This window comes from Sus scrofa, chromosome 11 (genome assembly GCF_054392235.1).
Source record: "Sus scrofa isolate SSC_HxYL_T2T_F1_AM1 chromosome 11, Sscrofa_HxYL_maternal_Yorkshire_Landrace_v2.0, whole genome shotgun sequence".
In the NCBI taxonomy this organism is placed as follows: domain Eukaryota; kingdom Metazoa; phylum Chordata; class Mammalia; order Artiodactyla; family Suidae; genus Sus; species Sus scrofa.
In genome coordinates this window covers 8,110,545-8,128,645 of record NC_139393.1, presented here as the reverse complement: position 1 = coordinate 8,128,645, position 18,101 = coordinate 8,110,545, and the positions used below count along the sequence as shown (strand labels likewise).

The window sequence follows — 18,101 nt, the reverse complement described above, 5'->3', positions numbered from 1 at the left end:
AGAAGCTGGAGGTAAGAGAACAAGTGGTAAAGTTCCCAACACAGGAATCCAGGCGAGAGGATGACACCAGGGAAACAGAGGCAAATAGGGGAGACGGCAGAGCCCTGCAGTCCCCGAGCTGGCCTGGGGGACCTCAGCACCCCTGTGTGCCTTCCCTTGAAGCTGTCAACATTTCCTGGCCCCTGTCTCCATCACTACGCCAGACTGGGGATGGGGCGAGTGACAGCATGGGGGGTGTGGAGTGATAGAGTAAGGCCATCATGGAAGATGGTTCTCAGGGTTGGTCTGGGGATTGGGTCAGAATATATGGAACCCAGCTGTTGCCTCCATTTTGGGGTTCCTCTCACGGCAGGAGGTGTTAAAGGGGGCAGTAAACCCGGAGAAAAGAAGCCCCAGCTTAGCAAGATGGGTTGAGCAAAGCAGAGGTGTGGCCCTGAGTCTCATTTTGTCCTTCTCTCTGTACACACACACACACACACACACACACACGTACGTGCACACGCGCACACACAATGCACACACACAGGCACACAAATGCACATGTACATACACACAAAAACATGCACACGCACACATGCACATATGCACAAATCCTCTGCGTGGCTGTGGTTGTCATCAATATCTTTTACTAAACATTTCTGGTTCTCCTTCTAGTCACAGAGCACAATTGCACTTTCTAGGCCCCTTGAAATTATGTGCAACTGTGGGACTTGATTTGAACAGTGAAATGTGAACAGTAGTAGTGTCAATTCTGGAAGAAAATCTTAAAAGCCTGTCAGCGATTTGCTGCAGTATTTTCCCCTGTGTCCCACTGACCAGCCATGTCCCAGTTGGAATTTTCTCCAGCGCTTGGATCCCAGAGAAAGGGCTACACAGAGCAGAGCCCCAGCCAATCAGTGGTAAACATTTAGACTGAGACTTAAAAACACGAACAACGCCCTTGCTGCTGCAAACACTGAGACCGGGGTTGGGGGGGGTGCATTTTTCTCCACAGCATAATCTAGACTCTAGACTTTGCTCCCTGGCCCCAGCTACATTTTCTCTGGGGCTAAGAAGGAACTGGAGAGACATAAAGTTAGGGACACAGTTTCTCTGCACTTGGTGGGGACTGGTCGACACTGGGGAAAGACAGAGGAAAGCTTGAGACTCAGCTGCAACAACTGTCAGAAGGGAGTCGGCGCCAACGCTCGTGTCCTCTTGCCAAGTTATGCCTCTATTTGCTTGTGCAACAAACACTAAATAAAATCTATGCAGCCTGGACCTGAGTGTGGCACCTGTCTTCAAAAGACAAGAATGAACGGCACAGCCTCCATTCCAGGGGGCCACAGTCGGTGGGGGGGGGGCATGTGGACACACAGTCACCGCACAAGTGCAATTGGAGACACAAGTGCCCAGCGCCACGGGGAGCAGCAGGGAGGGGCCCTGCCTCAGGCGGCTGGAGGAGGCTCCACAGAAAAGGCGATGGGAGAGCTGGGCTCCGAACACCAGCCAGACCCAGAGGTGAGTGTCAGCCCCCCGGGGCCTGGGCCCTGGGCCCCGAGGTCTTTCCCTGGCCGCTGTTGGCACCGGCTAGAGAACAGCCTGTCGGCAGGAACTTCACAAGTAGAATTGTTTTCAAACTGGGGAACTAACAGGGTGTTCCCGAGACAAGCCGCACTGACCATGTCCAGCAGGGGCAATTCTAGCGCAACCCCACTGAGGTGCTGATTGGCTGCACCTCCGCTCTCAGAACTTTTAGGAAGCAGACACACAGGAACAAGCCCACGTCCGGAGGAATAACGTTAAGGATCACAGGCCTGGGGGGCGGGGAGGGGGGGTGTCTCTGAGACGCGATGTGAGGATATTATGCAGAATTGCCCAGAACCCAGGGAGACAGTTTGCTGTAAGCAAATAAAAAGACAGATAATAGCTAGACGACATGTAGATAGATGACAGACTAGATAGATAGATAGATAGGTAGATAGATAGATAGATAGATAGATAGATGGATGGATGGATGGATGGATGGATGAGTTGGGGGTATGTAGGCCAAGATTTCTGAGGTCTCTCTTTTAATTTTGAAAACACATCTGCACAGACTACCATCATTCTATTTTTGACTTGCTTTATCATCAGGTTTTACAAAAGTGTAAAGATTAACTTTTATTGATTTTGTCCCATAAAAGGTGGTTCTACTGAAAATGTTTAACGAATCAGATCAGAAATCCACGCCGTCTCGCCCAGGGACAGTCTGACTCTTGCCTTGGTACAAGGCGGTGGCACCTCCTTCCGATTAAACCAGAACAGAGATGAGTCCAGTGCATTGTGCTCATGACAGTGGAAAGCATGTCATTTCATTGAAAAGACACGGGACTTCAGATCAAGTGCCTGCCACCATGTTGGTAAAATCCTGTCCCCCAAAGTGACACTAACGGTCTGTGGAGCTTCTCTGGCCCTAATTGCTTAGCAGTAGAAACTCTTTGGGTTGCTCCTCCTGCAATCAGTCTCTCGGTCATTACCACGAGCCCGAGCTGCCCAAGCCACATACCAAGGGAGGTGGCGGCGGGTCAGGCTGAAATGCCTGCGGCTGATTTCAGTGCACGAAAGACCCCACTTACAGGTGAAACTCGGAGCAGGCGGGACAAACGGATTCACACAGTTTAAAAACCAACATCCGCTTGAATAGAAATAAAAGGGTTTGTTTCTGCAAAACTAACACAATAACACCTTTAGACCAAATCACCAAGTCTTGGGCATTTTCAGCTCAACTTGCCCTGAGAGAAGTCTTGACTTCTTGGCGCTAAAATTCTGTCACACAAAGAGATGACATCAGGGGACACCAATGACCAATGGGCAAGGCTCACCGATGTTCTGCTCGTGCTACCAACAAGAGAAAATTTTAACACAAAATAAACCAAACCTAAAGGAAGTAACAGTGCCTCTCTCACTCTGAAAACACCATAAGGAAGGCTCTGGAAGGGAAAAAAAGTCCAGTCGTCACTAGAGCTCTGTCTAGCACATTGGGCTACTTCGAACTATAAAAGTGCAAAGTTCCATTACAGGCCCTGGACTGTCATCCTATGTTACTCTGAGTTGTGATTCTTATTGAACTGATCTCTGGCCTGTTTTTCAGAGTTCCCGGGACCTGTGAGAGCAATTTCAAAGCTTTAAATTTAATTTCCTTTAAATGTTAGAACGTGGGACGGGATGAGGGAGGTTCATTGCTGCGCCCCCAGCACCCAGGACAGTGCCTGGCACACGGGAGCTGGTGTACACATCCACTAAGTGCTGATGGAACAGAATGGGGCATGTCGCCAGTAATTCCTTTTCAGGCTGCAGTTTTCTGACTCGATGTCCCAATACACATCCCATGACCAAATTCATTAATTCAGCAAATATTCTTGGAGCGCCAACCCCAAGCCCGTCTGGAGCTCTGGGGCCACAGTGGAGAGTGGGGCAGGCAAGCAGCCTCGTTAAAGACACAGTGAGGAACCCTGGTCTCCACCCTTGAGCTGCTTATAATAGGGTGAGGGAACAGAACAGATCGGAAGCAATTAGAAAACAATTAAGTGTTAAATTACATGCCTCTCACTAGCCCAGGGGAATCTCAGAGGGAGAAGAAGCTAGTGGAGTCATTGCTGTTTTCCTGGAAGAGGTGGATCTCTGGCTGGGCCCGGAAGAAGCTCTGGATTTGAGAAAGCAGCGCAGAGCAGACAGAGTAGACTGTGTCAGCCAAGGCAGCTATGCACAGCCACCCAAGGAAAACCAAGCCCGTGGATGTCCGGGTACACCCAGGACTAGGACCACTCCCAAGAGCTTGGAGACTCTCCAAGGACTTGGGAGAGTCTGGATTGGACTTCAGAAAAAACTCAGCTGCTGCTACAGCTTCCCTTTCTCTAAAGCGGGACCTGAGATTATTTCCTTCCGGCCGGCCACTCTCTTAGAAGATAAGCTGGGGTTTCTTCCACTTGCTGGCCCAGCTGATGGTACCAGAGTCCCCAAGGGACCTCTGTTCCTGGCCCCACCACCAGAGTCTCTGATTCAGTGGGTCTGGGATGGGATCCAGGAATCTGTATGTTTTTAAAGCTCCCCAGGCGGTTCTATTAATCAGCTTGGTTTGGGAACTACTCTCTTAGATTAATTTCAAAGACATTCCCTTTCTGAGATTAGGATGAAAGGGTGAGCATATAATCACCAAGGCAGTAGGTATGATTTATGACTACAAATCCTTCCAACAGATGACCTGGAGACGTCACACGGAAAGAAGTCAACGCAACACTTTCCACTCCCGTGACCTCCTCATTGAGTCCAAATGGTCAAAATTTGGCTGAAATGAATTAAATTTTGCCTTTATGGCACAGGCACAGGCACAGGCACAGGCTGATGAATGAACACGAGAGATTTTTTTTTTATTTAAAATATTAGGAAGCTGAAGCTCTCCGTGAATTGGAGCTAAACTAGATTAATGTACTGATTTTCCTTATTTAGCTATGTCAGTGTGTGTGTCCAGTGCTTGAAAAATGTCCACTCAGGTCTCAGATGTTCCAAGCATAAAACCAGGAACTGTGAGTTTCCTGGATCACACACACTGCTCAGAGAGTAAGACCGCATCCGCCAGCCTTAAGAGGATGGAGAGGATGGTTCGGGGCCCAGTTTTTGATGCTTATTAATGTTTCAAGGTATTTTCCTCCTCTTGGACTCACCTAGTGAATCCCTGGTTCCATCTTTTATATGTAGCTAATTTGCATACTGCCCTGGGGATGGGTTTGCATTTTGCTCTCTTTGTCTGGGTGTACAATTCTTCTTATTGTCAACAGGAGTTATGTGCTCAAACAGAAGGCTTAAAATATAGCTGCAAATTCCTTCCTGGCCAACACACACGTGTACAGGTAACATGCATGCTCTCCTCATCTCACTGTGTTCTTGACCCTTGCTTAATCCAGGACACCAGAGTCCAATTTATTTGTGTTATTTCTAAAATCTGACCAAAGTTCCCCCGAGGTCATCACAGGATGTGGAAATTAACTAGTCTCTCCCATACTGAAGCTGTACTGTTTTCTGAGGTCTTAATGGCTCAGAGGATGTAGTTATTCTCTGAAGACCTAACTGTACGACCTAGTTTATTATTCGTTCAAGATTAGTTCTGAATCGCTGGGAGCAAATCTCAGTGTCTACATCACTCTTAGAGCAGGTTATCACGCGATGGGACCTACTTCTCTTCCGAAATGTGTGTCTATATTGTTTAAGTAAATAGCCAGCCCAATAATTATCATGGCGTTACGGTGACACTGGACAGAAGAACCATCACAACTGCACACACCAGAGAGCTCAGTCGTAAATATTCCACATCATTATCACTATGATGTCACTGCAATTTCAGCATCCGCCTCAATGACAGCTTAGGGTTCAAGATTTACTTCCATGAGAACTGATAGGTGCAAAAGGCAGGGCACAAACACCAGGGCTAATTATATCTACGGTCATGTTACATTAGTCATAATCCTACAGGAAAGCAAACATCAGACTTGCTATTAAACTGACAGGCTATTCGCGCTAGACCCCGTCTCCCCGGTATACGTGCCTTGGAAGGTTCGGAGCGCATTTTCCTGTTGGAATTCTACTCTGTGGCGTCAAACATCTGCTTTTTTTCCAGAGCAACCCATTTTCGATTATTCTGGTGAGTTGGCACAGACATCAAAGGCCCTTCCTGGAGGCCATTCAGTTGCTTTCTGCACCAGGTGAGTGTGGATCAGGCAGGCACCGTGCGAGTGGCTGAGGATCCAAAGAGGCAGCTCCTGGTCTCGAGGAGCCCTGGGCCAATGAGGGAGAGGTGGGGGGTGTGCTAAGCACAAATCCAGATGCGTAATCCCAGGCTGGGCTCAGTGTTAGCACAGATGCAATGGCTCTCTGAGAGCACGTGACACCCCGCCTGGCCTGAACTGAGAGGCCAGGGACACTCTGGGCCAGGAAGGAGAGGGTGAGGTAGGAACAGGGCCCAGGATGTGCTGGGAAGGACTCAGGCGTCTCCCAAGCAGGAAGAGCCAAGAAAGGTGCAGGTGGGGCCTGATGCGATGCAGCCAGGCGTCCCCTTCAAGAACCCGGGCTTGGTCCTAAAGGCAACTGGAACCCATAACGGCTTTAAGAAGGGGTGACTCTTCAGATTTACACAGAGAAATTGGGTTTAGGTGGCAGTTCAGAGGAAGTGTTGGAGAGGCGCCAAAACAGAGGACATTAGTTAGCCACGAGGGCTTAGTATCGAGACTAGGAAAGTGGTCGGAGCACAGACGGAAACAGCGGATGGAAGCAAGTGCCCTACAGGAGATGAAATCCAATGGCACTGGGCATAAACAGATTTCTGAGCATGGGGGCAGGAGCGTCGGTAAGGCCCCCTGCCCTTCCAAGTTGCATAACTTGAAGAATGTGGCCTCGCTCACCAGAAGTGGACGGGATTTGCAGGACAGGGTGAGAACAAAACGTCGGAGGGGTGATGCTGAGCAGCCATGTGGAGACGTGGGCTAGAGACACAAACGGGGAATTACTTCATCATCGTCTGCATGGTCATGGCTGTCCTGGGCACGGATGAGTGAGATGAGAGAGAAAAGAAACGAACCCCAAGTTTCTGGAAAACGATTCTGAAATACAGAGAGGATGTGAGTCACATTACCTCACATCCAGCTTCCTAAATCTCACATCCACACGGTTTCATAGTTCTAGGTGACCCATTAGGACTTTAACAGCTAAGTTGAAGCATCATTGTCATTTCAACACCGGAGAAAACTTAGGGAAAAGGCTTCGTTTGGGCAGACCGCCAGTAACACTGGCTTCTGCTGTTTAAAAAGCCACAGATCACCAAGTTGCAAACAAAGGTGCTTACAGGCACCCGGGATTGTTCGGAGAGATGGCAGCAGGGTCAAAGGCAGGCTCAGCGTCTGCTGTGAAGGACATCAAATGCGCCCCAAAGTTTTATTTTCAGGGCTCTTCCACACAAAATCAAGGAAGTTTGCCCAAGATTACTGCTCCTTTATCTTGCTTACTCATTTTGTTAACCTCCATCAAGCAGGTCCAGGATACATTTGACCTTGAGGCAAAGATCGTTATTTTTACTTATCAGCTCCCTGAGAACATGTCGATGGAGGTAGAGTGTGATTACTAGCCTCTGGCCTCTGTGTCCCCTTCCCAGATTTTGTACCCAGAAGAGCCCAGGTCCAATGGCTCCCTTCCAGACACCAAGGAAACAGCATGGCATCATGAGCTGACATCTCCTAAACCCAGGACAGCTGAGGCCAGCCCAAGGCCACCTCTGTACCCCTACCCTCTCTGCACTAGTTATGGTCCATCTTCAGACATGGCCTTTCAGCTCACACAAAGCACTGGTTTGGGGCCATCAAGGCTGAGCAGCAAACACTGCAGAGAGGGCCTGGGTAAAACCCACTTTTCTAGCCCGTCTGTTCCAAGAGTGTGGGGTGACCATGGCTGTAGGTGAGAGGGCCAGGGATCGGCTACGGGGTGGCCCCAGGGGAGTGGGGGTGCTGCGTCTTCAGGAGGCTGGAGCAACAATCCACCAATTCAGCTCAGAGCCAGACAGATGCTGCTACTATCTGTCTAGTCTGGGTTTCCCTGAAACAGAGCCCCACACTGGGAACGTGGGTCTGGTGTGTTTCTTTAGAAGATGGCCCCGGGAAGAAGGAGGAAGGGAGCCAGGGAAGAAGGGCAAGCCACTGAAGGGGGGGTTACGGCTGTGACAACAGGCTCACCGGAGGCGCCTTGGGGATAATGTAGGTGGGTCTAAAGGATGGGGAGCTCCCATTCTCCGTGTCTGGGGGACACCCCAGGGCACCTTAACTACTCCACACTTCAGATCTGCTGTGGAACACTGTTGGCAAATTTCCACAGCCTCGAAGAAAACGCAGAGACTGGCAAGCAGAGAGCCGCTCCGGCAGCAGAGGCGGGACACTGTCTCCCCCAAGAGTGCTTTGTGGCTAAACGTGGATCTGAGGCTACAGTCAGCTCAATCCCTGTTGTGTGCAGGACACCTCAGCTCTCTTGGGCCTCCGTTTCCCCACCTATAAAATCAGGGTGAGCATTAACACCTAACTCCTGGGGCTGTTGCCAGGATTAAAACAAAATGTGTTGTAAGAACACCCTTAACATGTTCGAACACGCTTTACAGTGTAAGGAATAAACCTTGAAGATGGGGAATCAGGCTCTTTTGCCAATAAAATGTGAAGCGGTACAACCCCTGCTGAGAGGACCTTGGCAGTAGCTAGCAAAATTACATATGCATTTGCCCTTTGAAGCAGCAATTCCAGTTCTAAGAATTCTTTCCAAAGATAAGCTGGCAAAAATATAAAAAGAACTATGAAAAGACAAATGTGTGAAACAATTTTTTAAATGCCTACATTTTGAAAAAGCAAAAGCAAATTGAAACAAACTTTGCTCCATAACCTCTTGCTGGCATAACCACACCAACAGGAACGGGACCAGGAAAGGACCACACCATATTTTCTTGCGTATCTCTAGTGGGATGTGTAACCTAAGGACAAACGATGAGAAAAGAAAAACACAACCTAAACTGTTTTCGATATTTACACCAACTGTATTGTTGGTGGCTAACGGCAGTATCGTGTTATAAGACTGTTACGTGTCTACTGTGGGATAAGGCAATTCCAGCATGGAAGAAAGGAAACCGTACAAACCCAATGGGATTGGGTGAAAGCTTCACTGTTCTAAATTGAATGTATCTGTATATATTCATGATATGTTTTATCTTAAACAAATGAAATGTACAATGCCCAACTCTGAGCACTGAGAAGACAGACACGTGCGTTTCAGTGGCTTCTAGACTTCATGTCCTACTGAAAGGAACCTGGGCTCCTTGGAGAAATGACCAGTAAGGAGTCAGAGAAAAGAAATGTATTAGATGGGCCTGGACTACCTTGTCCAATAAGGGAAGAAATTGTCAAAGGCCATGGGTCATGGCAGAGGTCAGTTGAAAAGCTCCAGTGCTGAAGGGACTGGGAGCACCAACAAGGAAACTAAATACAACAGACTGACATGTATAAAATATTTTTCATAGTGATAATTAAAATATCACATAAAGATCCCCTTGCTGTACAGTGGGAAAATAAAAAAAAAATAAATTAAATAGAAAAATATATATATCACATAAAGATACTTTCTTTCCTGAAGGATCCATTCCTTTGAACAACCAGAGTTGATAAGGGGAATTTCTTTTATATAGAAGCATGTCAGCTGATTAATGAAGAGTGAATGATAGCATATTTCCATTCTCAACTCTTTTTGTGTGTGTGTGTGTGTGTGTGTCTTTTTGCCTTTTCTAGGGCCGCTCCTGCAGCATATGGAGGTTCCCAGGCTAGGGGTCCAATCGGAGCTGGAGCCACCGGCCTACACCAGAGCCACAGCAACGTGGGATCCGAGCCGCATCTGCGACCCACACCACAGCTCACAGCAACACCAGATCCTTAACACACTGAGCAAGGCCAGGGATGGAACCTGCAACCTCATGGTTCCTAGTCGGATTTGTTAACCACTGAGCCACGACAGCAACTCCTCAACTCTTAAAAAAATGAATGGATCCGCACTATTGAATTTGAAATTAAAACCACAATACCATTTACATTAGCATCACCCTAAAAATACTTAGTCATAAATTTACATAATATGTTCAGGATCTATATGAGGAAAGTTATGAAATTTTGATGAAAGAAATCAAAGAAAATCTAAATAAGTGGAGATTTTCTGTTTATGATAAGAAAACAATACTATTAAGTCTATTGCTCCCAGCTTGATCTACAGATTCAACGCTGTCTCAATCAAAATTCTGGCATGTCATTTTGTGGCTATTAAAAAAAAAACAAAACTGATTCTAATGTTTTTATGGAGAGGCAAAAGATTCAGAATAGCCAGCAAAGGACTGTAGGAGAACAAAGTGGAGGACAGGCACTGCCTGGCGTCAAGACTTACTCTAGGGGAGTTCCCGTCGTGGCTCAGTGGTTAACGAATCTGACTAGGAACCATGAGGTTGCAGGTTTGATCCCTGGCCCTGCCCAGTGGGTTATGGATCTGGCGTTGCTGTGAGCTGTGGTGTAGGTCATAGACGCAGCTCGGATCCCATTCCCACATAGGCTCGTGGCTACAGCTGCGATTAGACCCCTAGCCTGGGAATCACCATATGCTGCGGGCGTGGCCCTAGAAAAGACAAATAATAATAATGAAGATAAAGGAAAAATATCTAAATGACCTTGGGTTTGGTAATGAGTTTTTAGGTACAACACCAGAAGCATGACCCAAGAAAGAAACAGATCAATAAGCTGAGTTCTGCTAGTTAAAAACTTTTGTTCTGCAAAAGACATTGTTAAGAGGAACTACGGACTTGGAGGAAATGTTTGCAAAACACAAATCTGAGAAGAGACTTGTATCTTAAATGTACAAATGATCAAAAACACCCCACCAAAGAAGACACACAGAGGATCCATTCCTCTGAACAACCAGAGTGATAGGGGAATTTCGTTTATATAGCAAACAAAGGTCTGAGAAGATGCTCCACATCATGCCATCAGGGAACTGCGAATTAAAACAACAACGAGATTCTCCTGCAAACCCATGAGAGTGGCCAAAATCCAAAAAAAAGGGTCAATCTCAAAAGCTGGCAAAGATGTGGGACAAGAGGAACTCTCCTTCATGGCTGGGGGAAAGCAGAAAGGTACAGCCACTGTGAAGGACAGTTTGGTAGTTTCTTAAAAGCTAAACACATTCTTCCCATTCATCCCAGTAATCCTGCTCCTTGGTACTTGCCCAGGTTAAAAACTTATGTCCACACACAAAAGTTTGTGCATGAATATTCGTAGCAGGTTTATTTGTAATTGCTCCAAACGGGAAGCATTAGCAGATGAGTGGATCAACAAACTGTGGTACATCTGCATGACAGAATACTATTCAGCAATGAAAAGATGAGCTATGGAGTTCCCTGGCAGCTAAGGATTTGGCATTGTCGCTGCTGTGGTACAGGTTTGGGGGCAGGGCCAAAAAAAAAAAAAAAAAAAGTTATCAGACCACAGGAAGATATGGAGGAATCTTAAATGCATGTTAAGTGAAAGAAGGCGATCTGAAAAGGCTACACACTTTATGCTTCTGACTACATGAAATTCTGGAAAAGGCAAAACTGTGATGACTGTAAGAGGAACCATGGTTGCCAAGGGCTTAGAGGTACAGGGGTGGGTGGGTAGGCAGGACACGGGATTTTTAGGGCAGTGAATCTATTCTGCGTGGTTGTGTATGGTGTATACGTACCACTGCACACTCATCAAAACCATAGAAATGTACAAAACCATGAGTGAAATTTAATGTAAACTATGGACTAAATAAGAATGCATCAGTAGTGGTCCATCAGTTGTGACAAAGGTAAACACTAGGGCAGGACGTTAATAATAGGGGACACTGTGGGCGACAGGCAGAGAGTCTATGGGAAATCTCTGTACTCTCTGTTCATTTTCTCTGTAAATTAAAAACTCTTCCCCCCAAAAAAACAATAAAGCCCACTTATCTTTTTTTTTTTTTTTTTTTTTTTTTTTGTCTTTTTGCTATTTCTTGGGCCGCTCCCACGGCATATGGAGGTTCCCAGGCTAGGGGTCCAATCGGAGCTGTAGCCACCGGCCTACGCCAGAGCCACAGCAACGCGGGATCCGAGCTGTGTCTGCAACCCACACCACAGCTCACGGCAACGCTGGATCGTTAACCCACTGAGCAAGGGCAGGGACCGAACCTGCAACCTCATGGTTCCTAGTCGGATTCGTTAACCACTGCGCCACGACGGGAACTCCCCACTTATCATTTTTTAAAGGAATTGTATCTAGGCAACAGTCGTCAATGGCTGTTGATGAAGAAACAGAGAAACGACCACAGGTTCTGTGCCTTCCCGAAGGAAGAAGAGAATTACACCCCGTCTCAGGAAAACAGACTGAAAGAAACAAACAAAACCCTTGAGTCTCATCAAGCCTTTCGCTCTAAACTTCCAATTGGCACAAAATACCATCGCCCTGTAGAAAATTCGCAGAACAAAGCAACAAGCCCAATCACAACTCAGGGAGGCAACCAGCAGAATGCAGACTGTAGGATACCCTGCAGAACAAACCACAATTTCTTCAGGAAATACTTCGTAAAGAGAAACAGAACAGAGTTAGAAAGAGAACTCGCAGATTCACAGAGACTCAGGATCAAGCAGCACTTTAACAGCAGGCATCCCGACTCCACTTCCTCCAGAATTAGTTGATGTTCAGGCAGGAAGTTGTTTACAGGTGAACTCATGACACCTCTGACTCGCCTTCTGTCTCAGACCTTAGGTAACAAACCTGCAGCTGCTTTTCTAACAAACTGTTGATCAGCAAAAATAAAGGGACTACAGAAACACTCATTTTTCTGGGGTTCCCTTTTGGGCCTCATGCAAAGACCATTCTGTGTAAATGTACAGTTAACTCTGATTTGGAAATCTGAAAATCAGTCCATCCTTGTCATAAAATTTTTTTTACAATTGTAATTATATTGATGTTCATATTGTGTAAAATAACTCATTTAATAAAGTAGTACTTTGATTTAAAAAAGAGAGAAAGACTCAGGAGACCTATTGAGCAATTGCAATAGAGAAACCTTGTTAAGATCTGGATTCAGACAAACTGGGGGGCAGGGGGGGCACTCAAAACATGATGACCATTGATAAGACAGCTGGAAACACTGAATACTAACTGGATATTTTATGATATATATTTTTAGTTATGAACATGATATTGCACTTTTACGCCTAAAATTAGAGTCTTCTTTTGGAGATCAATACTGAAATATGAATACGGATGAAATAATTTGTTGATTACCACTTGCTTCCAAGAATCCGGGGGAAGGAGAAAGAATAGGGGGCGAGATGAAACAAGATCTACCATGAGTTGATTTTGGTTGAAACTGGGTGATGGAGAGAGGAAATCCTTGATTCGCAGGGTCAGAAAACTATGGCCTGGGAGCCAGATTTAGCCCACCAGTTATTTTTGCACTGCTTATGAACTAAGAGTTACTTTTACATTTTTTAAATGGTAGAAAAAAAATAAAAAGAAGATTTTGTAACACGTGAAATCATATGAAACTCAAGTGTTAAGTGTCCACAAATCAAATTCTACTAGAACCTAGCAACATCATTGATGAACCATCTGGTTCATCTGGGGCTGCTTTTGTGCTGTGATGGCAGAGTTGAATGTTGAGGCCAAGGAAAATAATGGTTGTCCATGGAATTTTCAAAGAATTCCCTCCTTTTACCATTCAGCAAAACACACCCCCTGCCTCACCTAAACTCCTGGATCCCTCCTGCTCTTCAACTCAGAAGATGTCTGCTACACTATGAAATAACATTTTTCACTGAATTAATCTTGACCTCAAGTGCAGGATGGAAATTGCAACATTAGCACATACATGGCTTGGCAGCCCCAGCTGGATTCTCATATGAAATTCTCCACCCCAAGCCATTCTTTGATGATCTGCGCCCGGCTGTTAGTCAAGCAAATGAAACTGTATATTAAAGCTACTTACAGTTTTCTTGACAGTGACAGCTGTACCTTTACAGCTGGGTGGGGCTCTCATGAAAGCCTGACAGTGCAGACCCACTCCTGGTGATTCTGAATCCAGTGGTGCGTGCTAGTGCAGCCCAGGACCTCCGCAGAGAATTTCTGCTGACGTCAGGTTAACCACTGGGCAACGGACCCACTAGGAAACAGGGCCTTGGACTCCAGCCTTGGCTCCACGCAGCCCACTCTGCAGACGTCCCTGGGGGTTGGTTCTCGTGACACATCAGTCCTCAGGCTGGGGTCTCGGGGGAATTAGCTGGGTGGGAGAGGAAACCGGTGGAAGGAGCTGCTGATGGAGCCACCGCGGCTGCCCGGTGGCTGGCGTCGTCTGTTGGAAGCGATGCGGCTTGTGTGACAAAGACTGTTTCGACTGCTCTGTCACTGCTCCTTGGGGCAGAGCTTGGCTACTGCCTGCTGGTGTCAGAGAGTGGGTCAGGCTGGCCCGGTCACAAGCGGCATTGACCCCACCCCCTCGCTGGCACCCGGGGCAGGCAGTTTCAGCCCCAAACGGCTGCGCACCAGGTCGTTCTGTTCCCTGACCAGTTTCCCCAGTAGGTTACTCCCCCTGATGCTGGCTCTCTGGCAGCAGTGGGCTGACTCTGCTCCTCCAGGTCAGAGGATGGAAACCTCCAGCAGCCATGATCAGGTCCACTTCCCCACAAGCCTGGCTCCGGCCTTTAATGTGGCCGGAAGCCCTGCAGCGTGTCTGGTGCCGAGGTTGGAGGAGGTGAAGCGGTTGAAGGCCCCACTGGGCTGGGCTCAGCCTGGAGCAGACGGCCACCCACTCAGGGGGAGGCTGGAGGGAGGCCATCTGTAAAAGTTCCAGAGTATCCTGGATGAAGCTGGAGTTGGGCCCTTTTAAACAGAAAGGCCAGGCAGCAGTGAGAAGCTGAAATGAGAATAAAAGACAAAATTCTCACCATGGCCCAGGGCCTGCTCAGTTTGGCCTCTTTTTTTCTCCCTCATTTTATGCCACTTTCCCACAGCCCCCACCTAGTCTCAGAGTGCTCTCTATTCGGCTGCTCAAACATGTACAGCTGCAGCCCCAGGACTTTGCACATGCTGCACCCTCCGCCTGGAATGTTTGAGGTCCCTCCTCCACAACTTTCTTGCCCTCCCAGTCCTGCCGTTCACCATGCTCAGGCTGTAGCCCACCTTTCCCTTCCCTTGGGCCCTAGGGGAGCGCTCCCTCTCCCTTACACTTGCCCACGGTTGTTGTGTTTCAGACTTTTGGGGTCCTTCAAAGCCCCAGATACAACTCACAGTTGTTTCACTTATTGTTTTATGTATTCATTTTTGTCTCCATCTCCCACACCTAGATTATAATTGTAATTTCCTTCAGGACAGGCATTCTGTCTTGACTTATTTTCTCTGGCACACCCAGCAGCTAGCATAGGGCCTAGACATAGCAGGTGCTCATTAAATGTTTCGTGCATAAATGATTGTTGATTTGGCAGTTACGCTGTTAAATTTTTTTTTATGAATCACAGTTCCCTCTACAGACTGGCTAAGTGATGTTCTCAGGTTTGGTTGTTCAATTGGTACATTTTTAAAAGGCCTTTCATTTCTCCTACTTTTTGTTCTGGGTCTTCTGGCCATTTTCAGGCTTATTAACAACCCTTATCATGAAGTGGGCAGAAAAAGCCATTTGCTTCTCTTTAACTGAGTCCACACAGGACTTGGTCAGACCAGAGCTCTAATTACTGACTAAGCTATCATTTGGGGATTATTTATTACTCCAATTATCCACGAGATTTCTGTCCACTCAGAGCAGGCAGTAGTATTGGTTAGAAAAGGCCAATTGCTTTAACAAGTAACCCCCAAGTCTCAGAAGCTCAAATTAATGCAGCGAAAGTTTATTTCTCACTCATGAATATTCTCCAAGGAGTGATTCAAGGATCCTTCTATCACGTGGCACTTCCGTCTTTGACACCTGGCCTCTCGAGTCACCTCAGTGAGGAAAAAAGTGTGCACACCTCGCCCTCCTGGCCGGTAGTGACACACACAGCCTGCACTTGGTTCCACTAGCCAGGAGGTCACATGGCCTCACAGCCACAAGAGATGGAGATCCTGGTGGGCAGCCTCGTCCGGCAATAGCTTCAAAAGGGAACATGAGTGCCCCTTCGGTGGCAGAAGGTCGCAGCCTGTAGGAAGGGAAGCTCCCTTAACTTCTTGCCCTCTTCTGTCTGTATGTGTGAAAGATGCCTGGTGACCTGAGGGCTGACACTGCAAACAGGGAAGGAAAGGCGGGGGTGACATGCCAATTTTCGGTCCTTGGAAGTAGCCCATGCTTCCAGCTGCGGTGAGAACGGAAGAACCTGCGGCTTAAGGAGCCCATTGAGATGATGAGGCTACGCATTTCAGCTCTTAATGACATGCCATGCCAGGGAAAAAAGCCTCTAAGGAGACAAGATTAATGAATTCTGAAATGAGAAGTAAGAGATTAAAATATAGGTTCATTCAAGAAAAGCCTCCTTTGAAGGCCTTTGAGGAGATGGGGATCCTGGTTGAAGGAACTCAAATTATAAAGTGAAAACCATCTCATGTCCTATTTTAAAACAAATATGCACAGTTTATAAAACTGGCGAAAATCCACTCCAAAAAATGCTCCCTTCTCCCGAGCCCGACCCCGCACTCTGCATCTACACAGCCCCGCTCTCACCACCCCTCCCCAGCCTCCCCAACCCGGATCCGGGTCATTTCTTCTTTCCGGCCGGCGGAACGTTCCTGTGGAACCGAGGTTCGCTGTCCTGAAGGCGAGCGCGCGGTGCTTTACGTAAAGCACGTGGGGTAGAAAAGCTTCACGTTGATTAACTTTGCAGTAATCAGAGCCTTTTAAACTCCCTGAAAGGAAGGGTGTCCTTTTCCAGGCCAGCAGTGTTCGGGTTCCCGGGGAAGGCCACACGCCGGCGTGGGCTGGCCGCCCCTCTTCCTCCGCGGATTCAGCCAGCCCTCCAGACAGCTGGGCGGTGACAGGTCCCCTCGGCCTTCTCCCACACGCCCCGTCTCCGAGGAGAACAAGGGCATTACTGATTGGGGCAGTGACAGGAAGGAGCAGGAGCCAGGACAGGTTCCCGGCCTGCAGCGCCTTTGAAGACAGAGAGCACCGGCAACCAGGAGAGCTGCGGGCCTGTGCCCGCCAGGAACCCACAGGAAAGGACGCGCCTGGCTCTGCGGCTGCCCCAGGCCCTAGCCTTCAGCGGCTGGGCTGGCCTGGGAGGTCTGGGGCACATGTTTCTTTGAAGAAGCCACTTTGAATTCTGTGGTTGGCATATGTTCAAAGACTCTGTACACAGGCAACATCATTTTGAGCGTTTCTCTGGGTGCCACCAGAAGCCCTTGGCATGACCAGCTCATTTAACGCTGGCAGACCTCTGAGGTGGGATAAGGACCCTCTTCCACTCAACTGAGGAAGCTGACTCGTGGTGAGTTGTGAAACCTGCTGACATCAGGCAGCTAGTAAGAGAGGGAGCTGGGGAAGTACTCAAAGCCATTTGACGGCAACCGCCAAGTTCTTGACTGCCAGCAAGTCTAGACCCAGCACAGACCGAGATCAAAATCACAGGCCTCCACTGCCTCGGATCAATCCCAGCTCTGCTGATTTTTAGCTGTGTGTCTTTAGCAGGTTGCTAAACCTCTCTGAGCCTCAGTTGCCTTGAACGTAGGATGGGATTCATGGTAGGACCTGTCACCGGAGCTTGTGCGTGAGTGCCATCAGAGGCTATATCTGAGGGCTTCCATGGGGCCTGACAGAGAACACATGGTCTTTCTGCTCTCGTCCTACAGCACCTCTGCCCGTCCTGCGTAAGCTTGTCTCCTGGCTCCTTTCTCCACCTCCTCACGGAGAACACCTAACCTCCTGCAAACCCAAGTCCGCATTTTTTTTTTTTTCAGGAAGGGGGACTTCCTGGAGGAGAGCCTGTAAGATGCCACTTATGAGCAACCATCTCTTTCTGTCCAGCTGGACATTGTTGAGTGATATCCAGGACGCTGCCTTCGAAGGTGCCTAGAACCTTGTCACCAAGGCCTGGTGGACCCAGTGGTCTTCCCAGACCATGTGGTGTCCACCCCACCCCCACCAGATGGGTGACTGGGCCCTGGGACCCCCAGGCCGTGCCAGCTCTTTTCTGAGCCCTCACTGTGCCGGAACCATATGGGGCCAAGTCGGGCAGCCCGCCTGCAGGGCCTCATGGAGCACTAAGGGGAATTGGCGTCCGATTTCCCCTCAGAATCCGGGAGCTCATGGGGGGCTGGGCCGAGGCTCACATCCGAGGCAGAAATGGGAATTAAGCCTTCCCTCCAAATGCCTGAAGCTCTCTTCCAGCCCTCCATCCTGTCTCCCCCACCCCCACCCCTCTCGCCCTCCACCCTCCCTCACCCCAGGGCCTCTCAACCTGACTCCAAGCGCCTGGGGACATGTGCACTCTTGGAAGCCGAGTGTGGATATGCATCTTCAGGGAAGAGCCCACAGTTACTGCTGCGCTCTCAAAAGGGGGTCAT

General features: G+C 48.3%; 1 protein-coding gene and 1 long non-coding RNA gene across 5 annotated transcripts in view; one reads left to right on the top strand and one right to left on the bottom strand.

Annotated features, from left to right (window-relative positions):
- The first annotated feature begins 1,375 nt into the window (after positions 1–1,375).
- On the top strand, positions 1,376–9,149 carry LOC106505256 (uncharacterized). Its single transcript, XR_014819136.1, has 5 exons — positions 1,376–1,500; positions 2,166–3,965; positions 4,797–4,868; positions 5,633–5,717; positions 7,160–9,149. It is a non-coding gene; the product is annotated as an uncharacterized LOC106505256 (long non-coding RNA).
- A 4,384-nt stretch (positions 9,150–13,533) lies between these two features.
- The window catches only part of ALOX5AP (arachidonate 5-lipoxygenase activating protein), a 103,420-nt gene continuing 98,852 nt past the window's right edge, over positions 13,534–18,101 (bottom strand). For all 4 annotated transcript variants that reach the window (XR_014818877.1, XR_014818876.1, XR_014818879.1 and 1 more), the window contains one exon: positions 13,534–14,490. The gene's annotated coding sequence lies outside the window, so the exon portion shown is untranslated. The remainder of the gene's footprint in view (positions 14,491–18,101) is intronic.